At 48.0% G+C, this 13,874-nt stretch overlaps 1 long non-coding RNA gene across 5 annotated transcripts in view; it reads left to right on the top strand.

Moving 5' to 3' along the window:
* The first annotated feature begins 569 nt into the window (after window positions 1-569).
* Window positions 570-13,874, top strand: part of LOC135049792 (uncharacterized) — a 113,860-nt gene continuing 100,555 nt past the window's right edge. For 2 of the 5 annotated variants that reach the window (XR_010241474.1, XR_010241473.1), the window contains exon 1: window positions 572-928. This is a non-coding gene — a long non-coding RNA (uncharacterized LOC135049792). Of the gene's footprint in view, window positions 929-1,587; window positions 2,085-13,874 lie in introns of those variants that run through there. The other 3 variants (XR_010241475.1, XR_010241476.1, XR_010241477.1) reach the window with 3 other exon arrangements.

The raw sequence follows: 13,874 nt of genomic DNA, 5'->3' as shown, positions 1-13,874 counted from the left end.
TTCTGCCTTCCTTTTTTCCCCTTTTTTCTTCCTTTCTTTGCGATCTTTTCCAATTTATTACAGCATTCTATTCTTTCTTTCTTCCTTTCTTTCTTTCTTTCCTTCTTTCCTTCCTTTCTTTCTTTCTTTCTTTCTTTCTTTCTTTCTTTCTTTCTTTCTTTCTTTCTTTCTTTCTTTCTTTCTTTCTTTCTTTCTCCTCTACCCTTTCTCCTTTTCCATATTCGCTTCTCCCACCTTATCTTATTCATACACAAGTAGCATACCTTTATGGTTTAAATATTCGTAATACATGCACAACATCATTTCATTTCAGATCTGACATTTATTACATATAGGACATTATACATATACCATTACTCCACACTTACTACTGAAATAGTGGATACACATAATAAATAACCATAACTCAATACTGACATATATCACCCTAGATTCCTTGCATTAAGAAACACTTTGGAGCTTTTGCTCAGACGCCCACTGACAAGCCTATGGACACTGATACTGTCAATCATGAAGATATGACACTCCCATTGGACGACGATTGGAGTAGGACCACTGTTTGCTATAAAAGACTATTAAGCAGCACTAAAGCTATCCTTGAGAAAGGCCTACATAGGCCAAAACGCTTTGGAGGGCAGCATTAACCACCAGTGTGAATGTGTGCCTGCAGCGCACACTCACCAGCACGTTTGTTTTAACACACAGCGGATAGCGGAGAGAGTCCTCCTCGGCCGGGGAGGAGAGAGGCAGCACAGCCAGACGTGACGTACATTCACGTGGTACCACCCGGAAGAAAGCTCCGGTCACAGCCGCACCGCATAGGGGACAGGAGCAGAGATACTGACCGCGGCCCAGTGACAGCTGCAGCTATACCGCCGAAAATACAAACCAGCAAGGGACCTCTCCTTCCTTCCGACCAGTGACACGGGTAAGTGGGAAAAGAGTGGTACGCCGACATACAATTCCACAGCACTGCACTGCAGCCCCGTTTTTATCAACAAATAGGTGAAGTGCAATCGCCATCGCTCCGGGATTAGGGGCCTATGCAAGAAAAGGGTTCCCTAAAAGACTCCCTGACACCCTTTTTTAGAGGTGCCCCTGCACATGAGTGACACTACCTGCACCTCCTTGTTAATACTCATTAACACTGATTGATTGATTGATTGATTGATTGATTGACTTTTTACTCTTTATTTGGACTTATACTGCCATCTTGGAACATCAGGGAGCACTGTGACTTCCCATACTGGTGTACAGTCAGATTAATAAAACACCTATTCCAGAGGTTCCAAAACGCGATCCTCAAGGCACCGCAATGGTCCAGATTGTAAATGTATCAGGGACGTGCAGTCAGGGGAGGCAGGGGAGGCAGTGCCTCCCCTGTCATTCCTGATTAAAAGAATACAAAGAAGATAGTTATGACACATATTGTGTGTCATAAGGATCTCTTTTATATCATTTTAATGTTTTCACATGGAAAATTGCTTTTGTGCGGCACCGAGAACGGTGCCTCCCGCTGTGCGTTGTAAGCGGGCGGAAGCAGGGGGCGGGCAGGGGGTGGGTCCAAGCAAAGTAAAGTAATACAAGCTGCACCTGTGTAAGTGCCGCAGAACAGTATGGGCACTATGATTGGCTGTCACTGCTAGCGCTGTACGGGGGAACATCTAAGCGATGTGCACAGAAGTACTCACTGGGACCCGGCGCCTCCTCCTTGTGCTTGATGTTGCTGCCACTGGCGCGTCCAGATCCCGGTCTCCACACAGGCCCAGCTTCAGTTTGAGTGACAGTAGATCGCATCTGCTGGCTGTGCGCGGCCGCAGCGCTCCGCGTCATCCTCACTGTCCGTCTCCGCTTCAAGGCAGTAGGGAGGACAGTGCACTTTATAACCGCAGCGGCACATGCATCCACCGAAGAGGAGCAGGAAGAGGTGACCCGGGCGGGAGCAAGCACACAGCACGGGCTGCGGCTCAACAGCAAGCACCACCATCCACAGCAGTGCAGACAGCCTCCCCATGCCAGAGACAGCCTCAGCATGTACAGCAGCTCCGCAGACATAGACTTCCGTACAGCAAGTATGCACTGCGGTACGTGTATTTTTATTTTGTTTAATTGCCATTTCAAACCTGGTCTCTCCTCTCTCTTCTCCTCCCTCTATCACCCTCTCTCAATTCTTCAGCCCCTCTCTCCCCATCTCTTTTCTCCCTCCCCTCTCTTCTCCTCCCTCTCTGTCTCTCTTACCCCCCCTCTCTCTCTCTCTCTCTCTCTCTCTCTCTCTTCCCACTGGCACCCACCCCCCCCTACACTCCCTCTTTCTCCCTGCATACTCCTCTCCCACCCATCTCTCCCATCTTTCCCCACTTCCTCCCCTCTCTCTCTGTATCCAGTAGGCAGAGAAGGCTGCTGGTTAATATTCCGTCATACAGCCCTAGGAATATGTTAAGCAGAGGGGCAGATTCTATTAGCCATGGAACTGCCATGAGCTATATTCAATTACAGGATCTACCCCATGCAGTAAGCCCCAGACGCAGAGTAATTCCATAGCTCTTGGCACTTAACCCAGGAGCTATGACTTAACAACAATACATGCGTTTGCTGTGGGCTTACAGCGTGTTGAAATTGGCAAGTAATTGAATAGCCTCGGGCCTTAAACAGGAAGCTGCAGCTGCGCTACACCCATGGCTAATTGAATCTTCCCCAAAGCATAAGTGAATGTCTGATGGCTCGTGAATTTGCCCCTTATTTGTCTTACCCCTACTCAGTCTGTGCTGTATTATTATTATTTGGTACTTAGGTATTACAGGTATTGGAACACGCAGGCGAGGTATGTGTGGGTACGGGGGTCGAGGGTATTGGTGTTCAGGGTGGTGTTGGGGGGGGGGCAGTAGCAGGCATTGGCTCAGCGGCGGTAGGGGTCATCGGCAGGATTTGGCGAACATTATGGCTGTAGTGCCTCACCAGCCACTGACCTCACCGCACGCCACTGAAATGTATCCATGCATTGCCACAGGTGACTTAATTGGCACCTCAGTCAATTTGATTTAACCATCTGTGCTGAGCCATGGATATACTGTGCCTAAATCCTGGACTGTTGGGGTAACTTGAGGACCGTGTTTGGGAACCTCTGACCTATTCATTCAGCAACACATTGCACTGAGTGCTCTCTTTGAACATCTAGCACTATAGATCTCCAACCTCTCTGCCTAGGTCGGATCACCCCCTCTTTTATTTTTTCCTTTTTATTTTTCCTTTTATTCCCTCTTGCCTTTCTCTTTCTCTCTATATTTTTCAAGTTCATACTCTCTTTTCATACACACACCAGGTGAGCGCGAACACCCCGCCTTCCTTGGATAATCTACACTGAGATTGGACCGCTGAGGGTGTTCGGCAGCTTCACATTGATACAGAGTGAATATACTTTGTGCTTTTTACTAACCACCTTTTTTTTCACCACATCCTACCTCGACAAATGTTAAGAGGTATGCTGTTTACATTACCTGAATTCACCACACCTTTAACACAATGGGGGTAATTCTGAGTTGATCGCAGCAGGATTTTTGTTAGCAGTTGGGCAAAACCATGGGGGTCATTCCGAGTTGTTCGCTCGGTAAATTTCTTCGCATCGCAGCGATTTTCCGCTTGGTGCGCATGCGCAATGTCCGCACTGCGACTGCGCCAAGTAAATTTGCTATGCAGTTAGGAATTTTACTCATGGTTTTTTCTTCGTTCTGGTGATCGTAATGTGATTGACAGGAAGTGGGTGTTTCTGGGCGGAAACTGGCCGTTTTATGGGTGTGTGTGAAAAAACGCTACCGTTTCTGGGGAAAACGCGGGAGTGGCTGGAGAAACGGAGGAGTGTCTGGGCGAACGCTGGGTGTGTTTGTGACGTCAAACCAGAAACGACAAGCACTGAACTGATCGCAGATGCTGAGTAAGTCTCGAGTTACTCAGAAACTGCACAGAGATGTCTTATCGCAATATTGCGAATCTTTCGTTTGCAATTTTGATAAGCTAAGATTCACTCCCAGTAGGCGGCGGCTTAGCGTGTGCAAAGCTGCTAAAAGCAGCTTGCGAGCGAACAACTCGGAATGACCCCCCATGTGCACTGCAGGGGAGGCAGATATAACATGTGCAGAGAGAGTTAGATTTGGGTGTGGTGTGTTCAATCTGCAATCTAATTTGCAGTGTAACAATAAAGCAGCCAGTATTTACCCTGCACAGAAACAAAATAACCCACCCAAATCTAACTCTTTCTGCACATGTTATATCTGCCCCCCCCTGCAGTGCACATGGTTTTGCCCAACTGCTAACAAAAATCCTGCTGCGATCAACTTGGAATTACCCCCAATGTATGAGTATTGTTTGGTACATACATTTCGGAAGTCAATTACAGCATCTGCATTACAGTTTAATGATGACTTGTTTGCTGTTATTAATACTTCACTAGCCACAAAAATCAATATGCATTTGATTGTTCTTATTTCTTATTTCTTTATTTATTAATTAACAGTTTCTTATGTAGCCCAGCATATTCCGTTGCACTTTACAATTGAAACAACAGTGATAAAACAATGGGGGTCATTCCGAGTTGTTCGCTCGCAAGCTGCTTTTAGCAGCTTTGCACACGCTAAGCCGCCGCCTACTGGGAGTGAATCTTAGCTTATCAAAATTGCGAACGAAAGATTAGCAGAATTGCGAATAGACACTTCTTAGCAGTTTCTGAGTAGCTTCAGACTTACTCGGCATCTGCGATCAGTTCAGTGCTTGTCGTTCCTGGTTTGACGTCACAAACACACCCAGCGTTCGCCCAGACACTCCTCCGTTTCTCCAGCCACTCCCGCGTTTTTCCCAGAAACGGCAGCGTTTTTTCACACACACCAATAAAACGGCCAGTTTCCGCCCAGAAACACCCACTTCCTGTCAATCACACTCCGATCAGCAGAACGAAGAAAAAACCTTGTAATGCCGTGAGTAAAATACCTAACTGCATAGCAAATTTACTTGGCGCAGTCGCACTGCGGACATTGCGCATGCGCATTAGCGACTAATCGCTCCGTTGCAAGAAAAAAATAACGAGCGATCAACTCGGAATGACCCCCAATATCGGGTAATAACAAAACTGGGTAAAAACAGTCATAGAGGTAAGAAGGCCCTGCTTGCAAGCTTACAAGCCAAAGGGAAATTGGGAAATATTCTTAATGTGTATACAAGAAATGAATTATTTTATATAAATTTAAGTGGCATTGGACTGCTACAGTACATCTTTTAACAGTTAAAAGCTACTTGCTGGTGACATTAACGATACACTAGGATTCTGGACTTGCTCAGTAATTATTGGCGAAATAGCCTAATCTGGACCCTTTAACACCAGCAACTGAGTTGTTTATTTCCACGAGAGATGTCCATTTGATATGCTTTTAATTTTTTAATTGATATATCTTATTATTATTAAATTGTGCATTGTCATTCTATTTTTTATTGTCTAAATAAATTAGATAATTATGAATATTTAGCGCTCCCTTTGTACTGAACCAGATAACCACTGCAGGAAAACGAAGCGCTGGGCTGGCGCCCAGCATCCTCTACGGACTACGAGAAAAGGATTTATCTGTAGGTAATTAAAATCCTATTTTATGTCCTAGAGGATGCTGGGGTCCACATTAGTACCATGGGGATGTACCAAAGCTCCCAGAATGGGAGGGAGCGCGCGGAGGCTCCTGCAGAACCAATTGACCAAACTTTAGGTCCTCAGAGGCCAAAGTATCGAACTTGTAGAACTTTGCGAACATGTTCGACCCCGACCAAGTAGCTGCTCGGCAGAGTTGCAAAGCCAAGACACCCCGGGCAGCTGCCCAGGAAGAACTCACCTTACGAGTAGAGTTGGCCTTAATAGACGTAGGACATGGCAAGCCTGCCGTAGAATACGCATGCTGTATAGTGAACCTAATCCAGCGAGAGATCGTCTGCTTAGAAGCAGTACACCCAATTTTCTTGGGATCATACAGGACAAACAGAAAGTCCGATTTTCTGTGACGAGCAGTCCTCCTCACATAGATTTTTAGAGCCCTAAAAACATCTAAGGACTTTGATAATATTGAGAAGTCAGTCGCAACTGGCACCACAATAGGTTGGTTGATATGAAATGCTGACACAACCTTCGGAAGTGACAGCCTTCCACGTGAGAAACTTGACCTCAACCTCCTGTAGAGGTTCAAACCAGTCCAACTGGAGGAACTGCAACACTACGTTAAGATCCCAGGGTGCCGTAGGCAGTACAAAGGGAGGTTGGATGTGCAGAACTCCCTTCAAAAAAGTCTGAACCTCAGGGAGGGCAGCCAACTGTTTCTGGAAGAAAATGGATAGGGCCGAAATTTGGACCTTTATGGATCGCAACCTCAGGCCCATATCCACACCTGCTTGCAGGAAGAGGAGAAAACGTCCCAGTTGAAACTCCACCGTAGGAAACTTCTTGGACTCACACCAAGATACATATTTTTTCCAAATACGATAGTAATGTTTAGATGTTACTCCTTTCCTAGCCTGTATCAGGGTAGGAATAACCGTGTTCGTAATGCCTTTCCGAGCTAGTATTTGGCGTTCAACCGCCATGCCGTCCAATACAGCTGAGGTAAGTCTTGATAAGCGAATGGCCCCTGCTGCAGCAGAACCTCCCAAAGAGGAAGAGGCCTCGGCTCTTCTAGCAGTAGATCCAGAAGATCCACATACCAAGATCTTCTTGGCCAGTCTGGAGCAATGAGGAGGGCTTGAACCCTTGTTCTCCTTATGAGCTTTAGCACTCTTGGAATGAGTGGGAGTGGTGGAAACACATACACCGACTGGAAAACCCACAGAGTCACTAGGGTGTCCACCGCCACTGCTTGCGGGTCCCTCGACCTGGAACAATATCGCCGAAGCTTCTTGTTGAGACGAGAGGCCATCATGTCTATTTGAGGTACACCCCAAAGATCTGTTACTTCCTTGAACACCTCCGGATGGAGACCCCACTCTCCTGGATGGAGATCGTGTCTGCAGAGGAAGTCCGCTTCCCAGTTGTCTACTCCCGGAATGAAGATTGCTGACACCGCCAACGCATGTTTTTCTGCCCAGAGGATGATTCTTGTTACCTCTGACATTGCAGCTCTGCTCTTCGTTCCGCCCTGTCGGTTTATGTAAGCCACTGTCGTTACATTGTCCGACTGCACTTGAATGGCCCAATTTCTCAGAAGATGGGCCGCTTGGAGAAGACCGTTGTAGCCGGCTCTTATTTACAGAATGTTTATCAGCAGGTTGGCTTCCAGACTTGACCACCTTCCTTGGGTGACTGCGCCCCAGCCCCAGAGAAATACATCCATGGTTAGAAGGATCCAGTCCTGAATCCCGAACCTGCGGCCCTCCAGCATGTGAGGCAGTTGCAACTACCAGAGGAGTGAAATCCTGGCCTTTGGCGACAGACGTATTCTCTGATGCATATGTAGATGAAATCCCGACCACTTGTCCAGGAGATGCAGTTGGAAGGACCGAGCATGAAACCTCCCGTACTGCAGAGCCTCGTAAGAGGCCACCATCTTCCCCAGAAGGCAAATGCACTGATGAACCGACACCCACCTGGCTTCAGGACATCCCGGACCATCGTTTGTATCATCAGCGCTTTTTCCTCTGGAAGAAACACCCGTGTTGAAGATCATTTACAGAAAGGACAGGCTCCTGGTTGGTTCCAAATGTGATTTTGGAAGATTCAGGATCCAACCGTGTTCCCTCAGCAGGTGAGTCATGAGAAGAATGGACTGTAACAGCTTCTCCCTGGACGATGCCTTTATCAGCAGATCGTCCAGATATGGAATTATGTTCACCCCCTGTCTGCGGAGAACCATCATTTCCGCCATCACCTTGGTGAATACCCTCAGTGTTGTGGATAGGCCGAATGGAAGGGCCTGGAACTGATAGTGACAGTCCAACAGTACGAATCGGAGATAAGCTTGATGCGGCAGCCAAATCGGAATGTGTAGGTACGCATCCTTGATATCCAGGGATACCAGGAATTCCCCCTCCTCCAGACCTGATGTCACCGTCCGTAGAGACTCCATTTTGAACTTGAACTCCCTCAGAAAGGGGTTTAGTGATTTTAAGTTCAGAATGGGCCTGACTGAACCATCCAGTTTCGGTACCAAGAAAAGGTTCAAATAGTAACCCTTGTTTTGTATCTGTGGATGAACTAGTACAAAAACCTGTGCCTCCACCAACGTCTGAATGGCTCCCTGTAGGATACCCCTGTCTGCTGGCAAAGCCGGCAAGCCTGATTTGAAGTACCGGTGCGGAGGGAGATCTTGAAATTCCAGCCGGTACCCCTGGAACACAATATTTTGTACCCAGGGATCCAGGCCGGACGACACCCAGACGTGATGGAAATGTCTGAGTCTCGCCCCCACCGGCCCTACCTTCAGGCCGCGCAGTCCACCGTCATGCTGAGGACTTTGGGGTACCTGAAGCAGGTTTATGTTCCTGGGAACCCGCAGCAGCAGGTTTCTTGGATTTTGGTTGACCTCCTCTAAATAAGGTGTTGGACGGTTTGGCCTTTCTTGCTTTAGTAACCCGAAAGGACTGTGAAGCCGCTGAAGAAAAAAGATCTTCGCAGCAGGTGCAGCTGAGGGAAGAAAAGGTGACTTACCCGCTGTAGCCGTGGAAATCCACGCATTCAACGCTTCCCCAAAGAGAGCCTGACCTGTGTAGGGTAGGGTCCCCAAACCTTTCCTGGATTCCGTGTCAGCAGACCACTGGTGCAGTCACAGTCCTCTGCGAGTTGAGACAGACATGGAAGAAATTCCTGCAGCTATTGAACCCAGGTCCTTCATGGATTTCACCACAAATCCTGCAGAATCCTGAATGTTACGTAAAAACAAATCAACGTCACTTTTATCCATTGTATCCAAGTCCTCTAGTAAAGTGCCTGACCACTTTGCTATAGCTTTGGAAATCCATGCACAGGCAATAGTAGGACGTAGTATCGCCCCTGAAGCTGTGTATATGGATTTGAGTGTAGCATCAACTTTGAGATCAGCCGGCTCCTTTAAGGCGGTAGATCCTGGAACCGGCAAAACCACCTTTTTTGAGAGTCTGGATATAAATGCGTCCACTATGGGTGGGTTTTCCCATTTTTCCTATCCTCCTCAGGAAAGGGGAAAGCAACCAAAACCCTCTTAGGGATCTGGAATTTTTTGTCCGGGTTTTCCCACACTTTTTCAAAGATAGCATTCAATTCTTTGGACGCAGGGAAGGTTAGCAAGGCTTTGTTACTGTCTGTGAAGTAAGCCTCCTCAACCTGCTCAGGTGTTGTATCAGTAATATTCAACACATCCCTGATAGCCTCTATCATCAACTGCACCCCTGTAGCAAGCGATGCGGTCCGCCTGAGCACATCCCTATCACCGTCTGCCGTATCAGAATCGGTATCGATGTCATTTTGCATAATCTGGGCAAGAGCACGTTTATGGGAACCTACAGAGGGAGGCCCTGAGGTAACAGAACCGGGCCAAACTGCCATAGAGTTCTGTAAAACCTGAGTTGCAGATTCATTCTGTGCAACCCTAGTAGAAATCTCAGCCATCATAGATTTAAAAGAGGAAAACCATTCAGGCTCCCTTGCTGGTATCTGCGCTAAAACAGTGCAATCCTGATTACCTGGAATGAGATCATCCTGAGAGGACAAATCCTCTGCAGCATATGACACAAAGTCCCTAGACATAGCTAAAATGAGACCCCAAACACTCCACACACACACAGGGGAGATTAGAGAGAGTTTCACCCCCAAGAATGGCAAGAGAGACACAGAGATTGGAGCCAACCCACACACAGCGCTTTCAAGGTATCGGGAGACCCCTACCAGCGCTGACTGTGTACCTTAATAGGTTACACAGCCTCCCCCCCCTTCTACAACCCCCTGGTACCGTTAGAGATAGCTGGAGTTGACATGGAGGGACTTGCTTTCACTGACAGCGCTTTTGCAGGCAGGAAAATGGTGCTGAACGCTGCTGGGTCCGCTCTGAGGAGAAGCTCCGCCCCCTTAATGGCACTGTCTTCCCGCTCTTCAGAAGATTATACTGGCCTGAGGAATTGTGCTGGCAGCGATCCTGGGACCTTGACAGGCTTGGAGATCAGTGTAGACCCTGACAGGCTTGGAGATCAGTGTAGAGTTTAGGCGCTGGCTCAGGGCGCCCCTCACAGCGCCACACTATGTACTGCTGAGCCCCGGAGTGCAGTTGGTACTGAGCTCCATACCCTGTTGCCGCCATCTTCACACCAGCTCCCCGCTTGCCAGGGGGGCCGGGGGCCGGTGACTCACTCGCCACTGATCTTCTGGCTTTGTAAGGAGGTGGCGGCATGACGCGGGAGTGAGCGGTCGCCTAGGGCGGCTAACATGACAGGGGGTACGTGCCTTTGTGTCTCCGCTCCTGAATCCACCTATGCATGCATATGTTGTTGCTGCATCACTACCACCACACACCCGATAAAGACTAAACGTGTGCAATGCAGACAAACGCAAGTCTACGTCTAAAGCACTCATGCCCATGTGCGATCTTTAACAAGTTATATATTACATCTTAGCGCTTTTTTTAAAATATCTGTTTTTAGAGAAAATAAGATTTTAAACCTACCGGTAAATCTTTTTCTCGTAGTCCGTAGAGGATGCTGGGACTCCGTAAGGACCATGGGGATAGACGGGCTCCGCAGGAGACATGGGCACTTTAAGAAAAACTTTGGATCTGGGTGTGCACTGGCTCCTCCCTCTATGCCCCTCCTCCAGACCTCAGTTAGAGAAACTGTGCCCAGAGGAGACGGACAGTACGAGGAAAGGATTTTTGTTAATCTAAGGGCAAGATTCAGCCACACCAATCACACCGTATAACTTGTGATATACTATCTAGTTAACAGTATGAAAAAACAACATATCATCGGTCCAAAGCCGTTGAAACTATAACATAACCCTTATGTAAGCAATAACTATATACAAGTCTTGCAAAAGTAGTCCGCACTTGGGACGGGCGCCCAGCATCCTCTACGGACTACGAGAAAAAGATTTACCGGTAGGTTTAAAATCTTATTTTCTCTAACGTCCTAGAGGATGCTGGGACTCCGTAAGGACCATGGGGATTATACCAAAGCTCCCAAACGGGCGGGAGAGTGCGGATGACTCTGCAGCACCGATTGAGCAAACAGGAGGTCCTCCTCAGCCAGGGTATCAAACTTATAGAACTTTGCAAAGGTGTTTGACCCCGACCAAGTAGCAGCTCGGCACAGCTGTAGTGCCGAAACCCCTCGGGCAGCCGCCCAAGACGAGCCCACCTTCCTAGTGGAATGGGCCTTAACTGATTTTGGTAACGGCAATCATGCCGTAGAATGCGCCTGCTGAATCGTGTTACAGATCCAGCGAGCAATAGTCTGCTTTGAAGCAGGGCCGCCAACCTTGTTGGCTGCATACAGGACAAACAGTGCTTCTGTTTTTCTGATCCTAGCCGTTATGGCCACGTAAATTTTTAAAGCCCTGACCACATCAAGGGACTCGGAATCCTCCAAGTCACGTGTAGCCACAGGCACGACAATAGGTTGGTTCATATGAAAGGATGAGACCACCTTAGGTAGGAATTGAGGACAGGTCCGCAATTCCGCTCTATCCATATGGAAAACCAGAAAGGGGCTTTTATGTGATAAAGCCGCTAATTCCGAAACTCGCCTAGCCGAAGCTAAGGCTAACAACATGATCACCTTCCAAGTGAGATATTTCAACTCCACTGTTTAAAGTGGTTCAAACCAATGTGACTTAAGGAAACTTAACACCACGTTAAGGTCCCAAGGCGCCACCGGAGGTACAAAAGGAGGCTGAATATGCAGTACTCCCTTCACAAAAGTCTGTACTTCAGGTAGAGAGGCCAATTCCTTTTGAAAGAAAATGGATAAAGCCGAAATCTGAACTTTAATGGAGCCTAATTTTACGCCCAAATTCACTCCAGTTTGTAGGAAGTGAAGAAAACGGCCTAGATGGAATTCTTCCGTAGGAGCATTCCTGGCCTCACACCAAGAAACATATTTTCTCCATATTCGGTGATAATGTTTAGATGTCACGTCCTTCCTAGCCTTTATTAGCGTAGGAATGACCTTATCCGGAATACCTTTTTCCGCTAGGATCCGGCGTTCAACTGCCATGCCGTCAAACGCAGCCGCGGTAAGTCTCGGAACAGACAGGGACCCTGTTGCAACAGGTCCTGTCTTAGAGGAAGAGGCCACGGATCTTCTGTGAGCATTTCCTGCAGATCCGGATACCAGGTCCTTCGTGGCCAATCCGGAACAATGAGTATTGTTCTCACTCCTCTTTTTCTTAATATTCTCAACACCTTGGGTATGAGAGTAAGAGGAGGAAATACATAGACCGACTGGAACACCCACGGTGTCACTAGGGCGTCCACAGCTACCGCCTGAGGGTCTCTTGACCTGGCGCAATACCTTTGTAGCTTTTTGTTGAGACGGGACGCCATCATGTCTATTTGGGTCAGTCCCCACCGACTTGCAATCTGTGCGAAGACTTCCTGATGAAGTCCCCACTCTCCCGGATGCAGGTCGTGTCTGCTGAGGAAGTCTGCTTCCCAGTTGTCCACTCCCGGAATGAACACTGCTGACAGTGCGCTTACATGATTCTCCGCCCAGCGAAGAATTCTGGTGGCTTCCGCCATTGCCACTCTGCTCCTTGTGCCGCCTTGGCGGTTTACATGAGCTACTGCGGTGACGTTGTCTTACTGTATCAGAACCGGTTAGTCGCGAAGTAAGGTCTCCGCTTGACGTAGGGCGTTGTATATGGCCCTTAGTTCCAAGATGTTGATGTGAAGACAAGTATCTTGACTTGGCCAAAGACCTTGGAAATTTCTTCCCTGTGTGACTGCTCCCCAACCTCGGAGGCTAGCGTCCGTGGTCACCAGGATCCAGTCCTGAATGCCGAACCTGCGGCCCTCTAGAAGGTGAGCACTCTGCAGCCACCACAGGAGAGATACCCTGGCCCTGGGGGATAGGGTGATCAACTGATGAATCTGTAGATGTGATCCGGACCACTTGTCCAGTAGGTCCCATTGGAAAGTCCTCGCATTGAACCTGCCGAAGGGAATGGCTTCGTATGATGCCACCATCTTTCCAAGGACTCGAGTGCAGTGATGCACTGAGACCTGTCTTGGTTTCAATAGGTTCTTGACCAGAGTCATGAGTTCCTGGGCCTTTTCTATTGGGAGATAAACCCTTTTCTGGTCCGTGTCCAGAATCATGCCCAAGAAAGTCAGGCGAGTCATAGGAACCAACTGCGACTTCGGGATATTGAGAATCCAGCCGTGTTGCTGTAACACTTTCAGTGAAAGTGATACGTTGTTTAGCAACTGCTCTCTTGATCTCGCCTTTATGAGGAGATCGTCCAAGTACGGGATAATTGTGACACCTTGCTTCCGCAGGAGCACCATCATTTCCGCCATTACCTTGGTGAAAATTCTCGGGGCCGTGGAAAGACCAAACGGCAACATCTGAAATTGGTAATGACCATCCTGTACCGCAAATCTGAGGTACGCCTGATGAGGTGGATAAATGGGAACATGAAGGTATGCATCCTTTATGTCCAGAGATACCATAAAATCCCCCCCTTCCAGGCTGGCAATGACCGCTCTTAGCGATTCCATCTTGAACATGAACCTTTTCAAGTATAGGTTCAGGGATTTTAGATTTAATTTGGGTCTGACCAAACCGCCCGGTTTCGGGACTACAAACAGGGTCGAGTAATATCCCCTTCCTTGTTGGATCAGCGGTACTTTGACCACCACCTGTTGAAGACACAATTTGTGAACTGCATTTAACAC

The sequence above is a fragment of the Pseudophryne corroboree genome, chromosome 2 (assembly GCF_028390025.1).
Source record: "Pseudophryne corroboree isolate aPseCor3 chromosome 2, aPseCor3.hap2, whole genome shotgun sequence".
Taxonomy (NCBI): Eukaryota; Metazoa; Chordata; class Amphibia; order Anura; family Myobatrachidae; genus Pseudophryne; species Pseudophryne corroboree.
This window is presented reverse-complemented; position numbering and strand designations above follow the sequence as displayed.